The sequence below is a fragment of the Elephantulus edwardii genome, unplaced genomic scaffold, assembly GCF_000299155.1.
Source record: "Elephantulus edwardii isolate Elephantulus edwardi_28Jun2011 unplaced genomic scaffold, EleEdw1.0 scaffold00055, whole genome shotgun sequence".
Lineage (NCBI taxonomy): Eukaryota > Metazoa > Chordata > Mammalia > Macroscelidea > Macroscelididae > Elephantulus > Elephantulus edwardii.
The window spans coordinates 16,890,051-16,900,086 of NW_006399805.1; the positions used below are offsets into that span (position 1 = coordinate 16,890,051).

A 10,036-nucleotide genomic window follows, 5' to 3' on the forward strand; every position below is an offset into this window, starting at 1 on the left:
CAAGGATTCTGAAGCTTCGTCTGACATATTTTGGGCATGTTGCAAGGAGGGACTGGTCCTCAGAGAGGGACATCATGTTTGGGAGAGGGGAGCGGCAGCGCAGGAAAGGAAGATCCTGTGAGTGGAGTGGTGGGAATGAGTGTGTTTGAGACAGTGAGGTTGGCACAGGATAGAATGGCGTTTAGGGCTCTTGTACATAGAGTCGCTATGAATTGCAAGCGACTCAATGGCACATAACAACATCCTTACAAAGTTCATATATATTGTCTTTCACACTATTCTTCATTCGCTTTCATTGTGATTCATACAATCATTCCCATTCAGTATGTTTTATAAAACTAATCACCACTGGATTATGCCCACCGTTACCCTGTCTTTTCAGGTCCCCACCAGGTCTTTCCCATTTAATTTTGTATTGTAGAAAATTCAGTTTCTTGTATCTGTATTGCAATTCTCTTTCTCCTAACCTACTAGTTGTCTAAGTGCCTTCTACCATAAACGTAATGAAAGCTTTTCTATCACAGACATGCCAATCTTCATTCTGATGACCTGGGTGACTCTCCTTGGGGCCGGAATGGTACAGCTTATCTCCTAGATTTTATTGTTTAAGTGTGCAAATTTACATCTTAATTTCAAGAATGAATCTTTTCCTCTTGCTTCATTTATGTATCAGTTAGACAATGAACCTGGAAGATTGAGGAACTGATTTATTTAAATTGTCTTGTTGGTAAAAAGTGTTGAATAGCCCACAGACTGCCAAAAGACTAAATCAAATTTGTTTTAGAAGAAGTGTAGACAGAGTGCTCCCCTGAAGCAAGGCTGGTGGGACTTCATCTCACATACTTTAGGCATATCATTAGGAGGGGTCAGTGCCTGGAAAAGGACATCAAGCTTGGAAAAGTGGAGGGTCAGGGAAGGCGAGGAAGACCTCAGCTGTTACTGAGCACCCATTACCTTCCGGGCAGTGTTCGAATAACCTCAGTGAACACAGCAGAGATTCCTGCCCACACCCATACCACATTCTCACAGTAAATCAGACTGCATGTTGGAAAGTGGTAATGCTATGGATCGAAAAACGAAAAATAACAGGAAACTGGTGGAAAAAGGAGACAAGTTCTGCCCTCCTGAGGCCCCTCACTGCTTCTAACTCTCCCCCTTGTCCTCCTGTCACGGAACTGGATGAACTATGTGAGGCCTGGTGCCGTAGGGCTCAGAACCAGCTTCTTACCGGGGCAGGGAAATCCTTTCATTCCTCTCAGATTCGCCAACTCAAGTCGTTCTGATGATGAAACAAAATGCAGCTCCAATGTTTCCATGTTCATCCTCTCAGCCTGAAACCTCAACTCGACTTTTTTTGAGAACAGAGCTTCCTATACATCCCGCTTTCATTCTCCATGTCTCTAGTCTCGTCTATTTTTAAAAGGTTATCTTGCTCACCTCCTGCTCTGATGAACATCCTTCTCCTTAGAGGTCTCTTGACTGGCCGCTGACCTGACCCTGGGCCAGCTCCCACAGCCCAGCCAGCCTTGTCTCCCTAGCTTGAGCATCTTCATTTATTGTCCTTTCCATCCTTCTCCTTGTCTCTGCACTGGATTAGTGTGCTGCCTCCACAAACGACATCAAAAATACCTTTCTGAATTTCACAAACTCTTTAAAAAAATTTCTGCTTGCCTACTTCCTAAAATAATGCTTAAAAATATGGACCTCTTGAGCAAGAACTGTTCCTGAAGTCCTCTTAAGTCTAAACAACAGTTTAGTTTTACTAGCAAAGAAAGATGGCCTTGAGCAACTTGCTCTCTTAAGATCTACCTACATGAGATTCAACCGCCAACTTGAAGATGTGACCAGAACGATAAGGGCAGTGAATGTGTGTGCATTAATTAGGGGGACAATTCAGAAAAGAAAGGTGAGCGTGGCTCCCCAGCTCGAAGAATGTGGTATGTGTCAGAGAAACTGCTGAACTTAGAGTTTGATTTCATGTGTATATTCTTAACAACATGAATAAAACTTAGAAGAAATCAGTGTACCATTTCATACCTTTTAGAACAGAGATATTAAAAGTACACCAAATACACACACACACACACACACACACACACACACACACACGATTTCTTTCCTGGAGTAATGTAAATATTGATTTTTACAAACAGTTCCATAACCCTTTTACTATAGAATCCAAACCCCAGGCCTTTCGCACACTTATCTTAATGGCGGGTGGTGGCCACTGAGCAAGTCGCAGATAACTGCTGCTCGCACAGGGAAGCTTTTTCTTGCCTCCTACTTTCCTCTGGCCACCAGTGGCCAAGCTCACCAACAGGTCCACTCGCAGACCTGATGGCTCTGGGGTGTCAACCAATTTGGCAATAAATACATCCAACAAACGAAGCCCCTCCCTGGAGTGCACCATCAACCTATATACCCTCTTACCAATGACACTTTTGGCACAAAAGGGGCCCTATATGAAAAGGACAGCTCTGCTGCAGCCAGATTTCAACGCATGAGGGAAGAACTTGATAACACTGGAATGAGAACTTTAGAAGGAGTTCTGTTTATACATGAACACTGCCTACCTCATGTGTTACTGCAACAGTAAAAACTTTCTTCGATTTACCTGGGGGTGAGTTTTTAATCCCGGAGAAGATGAAGTTGAAAGACTAAAATGCTTAATGATGGAGATACTACGTCATCAGGATGGAGTCCTGTGAGACTGGGTCATTGATAACTGCATCGGTAACTAGCGGAGACCAAATTTAGACCCATCCCAGTACCTATATATTCCTACACATATCACAAAGCCTAAGGAAAAGAAGAAGTTGTTTCTGGTTCAACTACAAGAGAAAACCACGTTTGCTGTTCCCCAAAATTACAAGCTGGTAGCTGCACCATTGTTAGCATGACAAGGCACCAGGATATGGACCCATCATTTCTAGTCTCCCTCAGCTCTTGAGCAGGTTCCATTTTATATACAACTGAATTCTGCACCCTGAGAATTCAAAGCAGTCTCTGTGAGCACAGCTGCCAACAGTGTAGAATAAGAAACATGCTCGTGGTCGACAAGGATTGTTTTCCTCTTTCCTGATCCCTCAGTGTTCCTTAATCTCCATTATTTGAATAGTAGAGTTAATATGAGTAACTAGATAGTGCTGTAAACACATGTGATAATGTTTCATTCACTTTTGGTTCTATTCATACTTTTTGTTCAACATTAAACAAGCGGACTTCTATTTGTATTTTTAACTAAACTTTTAAAAGTTTTAAAAATAATAAGCAACTTTGCTATTTTACTAATTCTATTAGTAAAATAGTAAATACTATTTACTAATTCTATTTTACTAATAGCATCCAAAACCCAAGCAACTTTAAACCTACCATTATTCACTTGGGGAAAAAAATACACGAGCAAATTCTTTGATGGTGGGAATTTTTACTGCAGTCTCTTTCACTATGAACCTCCCCCCCTCCCCAATTCTACTTTGTCCACAGAATTTTATTCTAATAGAATTCCTCTTTATGTTGGGAAATCTTTCATCAGTTACCTCATCTACTTCTTGAATAATTTCACTCAGCATACTGGTTGAACAAGGATGGAGAAAGGATACAATCCTGTTGCACCCCTTTCCTGAGTTTAAACCACTGTGATCTCTTGTTCTGTTCACACAACTACTTCTTGGTCTATTTATCTGTTTCACATGAGCACAGTTAAGTGTTCTCAGACTCAAATTCTTCTCAATGTTAACCATTATTTGTTTTGATCCACAGGAAAAAATGCCACCTAATCAAAAAAACATCTTTCTAGCATTCACCGATTTCAGCCAAGATCCAGCTGAATTTGCTACCAGGAATAACATCTCACATGCCACAGCCTCAAGAAACAGGATTATATGAGGAAAAATGTAGCATCAGGATTGGAGTCAAGAGTCATCAAACCTGCATTAGGCAGATGACACAACCTTGCTTGCAGAAAGTTAACACTAGAGACACTGAAGATCAAAGACCACAGCCAACAATATGTGTTATACCTCAATATCAAGGGGAAAAAGTCCTCACCACTAGACCTTTAGGAACATCATGGTAGATGGAGAAAAGATTTTACTTGGATCTACTATCAGCACCCATGGTGGTTGTCATGTGCCACTGAGTCATCTACAACCCGTAGCAGATCTGTGTAAAGAAGCTCTGAAGCCTGCCCTGTCCTGAGCCAGTCTCACTGACTCCAACACACCTACCCCCACAGCCCCAATTACTGTATCAGTCCATCTCATCCAGGGTTCTCTTCTCCTGTGGTGTCCCTCAGCCCTTCTATGTATAACGTCCTTCTCCAAGGACTGGTCCCCCCTAGCCAGGTGCCCAAAGTATGTGAGATGGAGCTTCAAAATCCTAGTCTCCAGAGAGAAACTTGATTTCACGCTCTCTCAAATAGATGTTCTCTTGGCAATCCATGCTATGTTCAATACTCTTCTACAGCACAACTCAAAGGCATCAATTTTTCATTCTATCATCCTTAGTCATTGTCCAGCTCTGAGATGTATAGCCAGTAATAGTGAAGACCATGTCCTGGGTCAGGCGCACCTAAGCCTCTACACTGACATCATTGCTCTTTAGCACTTTGGAGAGTCCCTGACAGCAAACCTCCCTAATGCTATTTGTCTTTTGATTTCCTGATTGCTAGTGCCACGAGTGTTGACTGTGGACCTGAGCAAGCTGAAATTATTAAGAACATCAATCTCCTCTCCATCTATCATGGTGCTGCCAGTTGGCCCAGTGGTAAGAATCTTTGCCCTCTTGATGTTGAGTTTCAATCCATACTGCAGACTACAGTCTTCTGCAGCAAATGCTTCAGGGCCTCCTTACTTACAGCAAGCACAGTTGTGTCATCCACATAATACAGGTTGTTGATGAGTCTTCCTCCAATTCTGATGCCCCATTTCTCCTCATAAGGTCCAGCCGCCCAAATTATCTGCTCCTTATACAGACTGAAAAGGTACGGGGACAGGATGCATCCTTGATACAACTCCCTTCTGGATTTTGAACCATGCAGTGTTTCCTTGTTCTGCTCTGAGAGCTGCTTCCTGGTCCATGTATTGGTTTCACATGAGCACAATCAGGTGTTCTGGAATTCCCATTCTTCTGAAGGTTAGCCACAATGTTGTAAACCACACAGTCAAATGCCTTTGCATAGTCAATGAAACAGAGATAGGCATTCTTCTGGTATTCTGCTTTCTGCCAAGATCCATCTAACATTGGCAAATAATGTCTCTAGCTCCATGGCCTCTTCTAAACCCAGCTTGTATTTCTGGTAGTTCTCTACCAATATACTGTCCCAATTGTTTTTAGAAAATCTTCAGCAGGAATTTGCTTGCCTATGATATTAGTGATGATGTTCAATAATTTTCACACGTTGCTGGATCACTTTTTTTTTTTTAAATTGGGAATAAATATGGATCTCTTTCAGCCAGTTGGCCAGGCTGTTTTTCTCCAGATTGCTTGACACAGCAGTCAAGAAATCAAACGACATGTTACAGTGGGAAAATCTGTCAAGGACTTCGTCAACGTTCTAAAGACCAAAGATGTCAGTTTAAAGACACCTGCTCAAAGCCATGGTATTTTCACTTGCTTCTTATGCATCTGAAAGTTGGACCATGAGTAAGGATTAGAGAGGAAGAACTGATGCCTTTGAATGATGGGTTTGTGGTGCTGATGAAGAGTATTACATATAGTATGGACTCCAAAAGAACAAACAAGTCTTAGAGGAAGGCAGAGGGGTGATGCTGCATCTCACTGGCTTTGGGCACACTTAAAGGCCTTGGAGACCTCATGCAGGGAAAGGCGGGTCAGCAAAGGAGAGGAAAACTCTCCCACAGTGACCACTACACCTGGCTCAAGCATGAGAGATGGTGAGGACAGGGCAGGGTGCACGTCTGCTGTTCATAGGTCCTGAGTAGTGGTCAGCTCAGCAGCACTTAAGAGCAGTGACAGCACTGACCTCTCTGCCACATAAAATATGGAGATAAGGGAGCTCTGGTAGCCTAGTGGCAAGAAGCTGCACTGCAGTCCCAGGGGTGTGCAGTTCAAATCCACCAGATACTCTGCTGGGAAAAGAGGGACAATCTCCTCCTGTACCAGTCAGATCTGATTTGATGGTACACACACACACACACACACACATAATAAAATATGGAGATAAAGGGACATTTTTATCATTCATTATAACCGTAGAGAAAGCTCTTTAAGCATTCATCCCTCCTTCCCAGTTTAAATTACCCTCAGGTTTAAGAATGATAAACAGGAATTCAAAACAGAAAGAAAAAAAATCTTGTACAAAGTCTCTCTCCTTTTAAAAGGACAGCCTGGGATTTCCCCCCTATTAGTTCCTATCCTTTTATGAGAGATATTTTCTACAAGATTTTTTTTTTCTTCAGATGATATTCTTCACAGGATGAGATGGAGTTCTGAACTAATCCTATTCCTAGTTTTTATTCCCATAACTTCAAGCTCTGGACATCCATTATGTAAATAGGATGCGAGGAGGTTTGTGACCAAACAATTGCTGGTCCTCTGAACTTCTGAGTGAGATGCCACAAACCACATGGTTAACCGGTTCTTAAAGATTACTTTTAATGGCCTGTTAGCTGACAACATGATTAGGTGAAAGGTCCTCTTTCAGTGTGACTGAGTGAAGTGTTAGAACATATCTCAGAGATCAGAGGCACTTGGCTATCCACTGCTGTCCTGTGGGAGTGGACTCACTGCTCACCATGAGGTTTTCCAAGGCTGTAAACTGCATGGAGGCTGCCCGTCCCGCCAAGCTGAGGTGGGTTCCTTTGTGGCAGCAGCGCAGTGCCGTCTTCATGGGGGCACTGCAGTGATGCATTGTTGCGACTGACGGTGACCCACACGCCCAACAGTGAGACCACTAGTCTGGTGGGCCAGGAGCCCTCTTTAGAGCTGCTTGTAAGGCCAGATGGGCAGGAGGTGCCTTTCTTGAAAACAGGAGGCGACTCAGTCGCAGGGCGCAGGGCCCAGGGCTGTGTGCTCAATGAGTTGTCTGAATGTGTGCAGGTGGGCATGGACAGAGTGCTTGGGGATGAAGTCATCATAACCTTGTGCTGTGCACCTCTTCTAGTGTTGGACACTAGGGGGATGATGGCACAGCTGAAGTCAGCCACCTTCCTTCAAATGCTCATCCTGAGCGAATGCCCCCACTCCTCAGACCTTCTCAGATGCCCTCGGTGGAACGCAGCTGACGCTCGCCTCTGGACCTGTGGGGTTTCCTTCCCTCTGTGCCGTCTAACACTTTCTCCCAAAAAGAGTTAAAAAACTGTCAATAAATAAATGCTTGCTTTCTGTCTAGAAAGACAGTGCCACCTTCACATATCTCACAGCAGAAGAAATTCTTAATCAGTTAAAAATCTAGACATAAAAAATGAAATCTCAATTGTTTTAAGGAAAAGCCCAGCAACATAAAGTTTTACAATTTTGAGCTAAAGACTGCTCTTGTGGCTGGTCACAGCAAGCACGTTAAGTGAATCCAGCTCACATCAACTATAGTTTTTGTTATGTTTTTTCTTTCTCTTTTTAAAGATTCATTCACTGTTGCACATTTTTCTCCCTCCCCCTCCCCCAGGAATTTTTTCCTTTTTTAACCTCTGCTTTGACATTATTGTTGCTGCTGCTGTGCCCCACTGAGTTGGAGTCGACTCACCCCTGACCCTCCAGCAGGTCTTCCGAGGCAGTAAATTGGACACGAGGTTGCCCATCCTTCTCCTGGCAGCTGGTAGATTCAAACTGCCTGCCTTTGGGATTACAGTTTTTTACCACTAAGCCATGAGACTTATTTAATTTGCAGTGAGTTTTCAATGTCAGCTATCACACTTGTTCAAAAGAACCCCTGTGAGATGCAGAAAATCTATTCAATAAATTGTTCTTAAGTATATTAAATGCTTGTGAACCCTGAATTGAATAACCAATGAGGTTGATAAGTGGATTTGAACTGCCAGTCTTAGCTTAGCAGTCCAGCACAAACTAATGGTGTCACCTGGGGCCTTCTCCTAGCTTTCAAAAACCCCAGGACCCCAGGCCTATATCAAACTATTTACTGAGCAAAGCGGCCTCAATATTTCTATGCATGATTCAAGCCCACTTATCACACAGCAATAACTGATAAATACTTAAATGATAAAATTTAAAACTTATAAACCACACAAGGGGTAGTCCATCAAAAGTTGTGCTGCCAACCCAGAGGTCCTGCAGTTTGAATCCACCAGCAGCATCTTGGGAGAAATCTGGGCAGTCTCCTCTGATGCAGTCTACAGCCTGAGAAACCTGCCGGACGGTTGTAAGTGGATTCTGAGTCATCAGTGAGTTTTTTAAATATTGGCATAGTATGTGATGTGCAGGGCTGCTAATCAAAAGGTTGATGGTTAAAAAAAAAAAGGTTGATGGTTCAAATCCACCACTCACTCCTCAGGAGAACAAGTTGCCTCCCTTGAAAGATTTCTAGCATTAGCTGCCTGATGGGAGGTCACCATGCGTCAGCCAGCGTCCACTTGAGGGCAGTGGCCTGGCTTCCTTCAGGCATGCTGTAACCCTCGGGCCTTCCTTTTGCTTGTCGGTTGATGTGCTTGAGGCAGGTCAACAGAAGAAAACAAAGTCCGCGGAGCCCTGCAGCTTCCTCACCCATGTGGTTACGGCTCACCGCTGGGCCACTGAGTCAGTCCATCCCGTGGACTGTTTCCCCTTCACTGCTGACCCTTTACCTCACCAACAGGGACTGGTCCCTGCCCACAACATGCTGCCCACCATCCTGCTTCCAAGGAGCATTTGGCTGTAGAACCCCCATCCCTCCCTCTGTAAAACAATCAGACATACTGAGCAGTTTATGAATTCCATCCCTTTTTAAAATGTTTTATTGTTTTGGGGTGGAAATGGACACAGGTAACGGGTTTTAGACTCTGTTCCCTAGTCTTGTCTGCTCTCTGGGTGCTGGGCCTTCTCTGCTCATCTTTGCTTTGGAGCAGAGCTTGCTGTCTGCTGTTTAGCCTCATGTGATAGACGGCTCCAGTGTGAACATTCCCCTTGGGCGCTGCTGTGTTCAGTAGGCCCGTCCACTCTCTGGCCACGTGGTGCCCTCTGAAGTGACTTCTAAGCTAAAGGGATGACTTCGGGTCATAGTCCCTGATGTGTTTTCCACAGGCTCTATTCAGGAGATCTTGTCTATTTTAAGGAATTTAATTTGTTGTGTTTTTCACCCTTTCTTTCCACGACCTCCCGTTATGTGCCTGTCCACAGGGTAGCCAGGCCTCAGGCTAGAGAAGGCGTGGTTTACATGGGCCACCGGCCTCAGGACTGATTGGTTCCTTGGGAAGAGAACAAGATGTGCATTTTGATCGCTGCTCACAAGCCTGTAGACCCCAGACACTACTGACCAAACAGGATGCAGAACACCATCTTTTATGAACCATGTCATTCCCTGACCTTGATGTACTCTGGACACTTAGCTCACGTTCTTGAAGAGGACTTTGTGGAACCATCTGGCATGTTCCAATTCTCAAACAGGCCGTGCCCAGGTGCACAGCTATCTTGATGGGAAACCCTGTGCTGTAATCTTGGGCTCCCCGTCACCTTTCTCTTCCGTTGATGCTCTTGACACCTCAGTTCTACATCTTCCTCTTTCTTGGTTTACTTCCTCATTCTGGTGTGCAAGGGACCCTGAGCAACCAAAGCAGTTCACTTCCAATCTGATCCTGAATTGAAATAGTGGGTAGATACTGAACCCACTAGATTCTGAAGAGTGGATGTTGAACACATTCTTGTGCTATCTTCTAGTTTCCAGAGGTGCTGAGAAGTCTGAGGCCATTTTGATTTTAGCTCCTTCCTAGGAGGCTGGTTTTTGCCTCTTGGAGGCCTGGACACTACTGCTGCCCTCAGCAGGCCTTGTGTAGCCCGGTGTGCTCTGGGCATCCTGCGGGTTTGTTCAGGGATGACATTCTTCCTCAATTATTTCATTGGTAATTCCTTCCCCTTTTTAAAAAAA

The 10,036-nt window shown here is 44.1% G+C and overlaps 1 protein-coding gene and 1 pseudogene across 1 annotated transcript in view; one reads left to right on the forward strand and one right to left on the reverse strand.

The window, feature by feature from the left end:
• LOC102874707 overlaps nt 1–2,976 on the forward strand; it is a 10,379-nt pseudogene extending 7,403 nt beyond the window's left edge.
• ZNF777 (zinc finger protein 777) overlaps nt 1–10,036 on the reverse strand; it is a 38,680-nt gene that overhangs the window by 16,547 nt on the left and 12,097 nt on the right. The gene's annotated exons all lie outside the window — the stretch shown is intronic.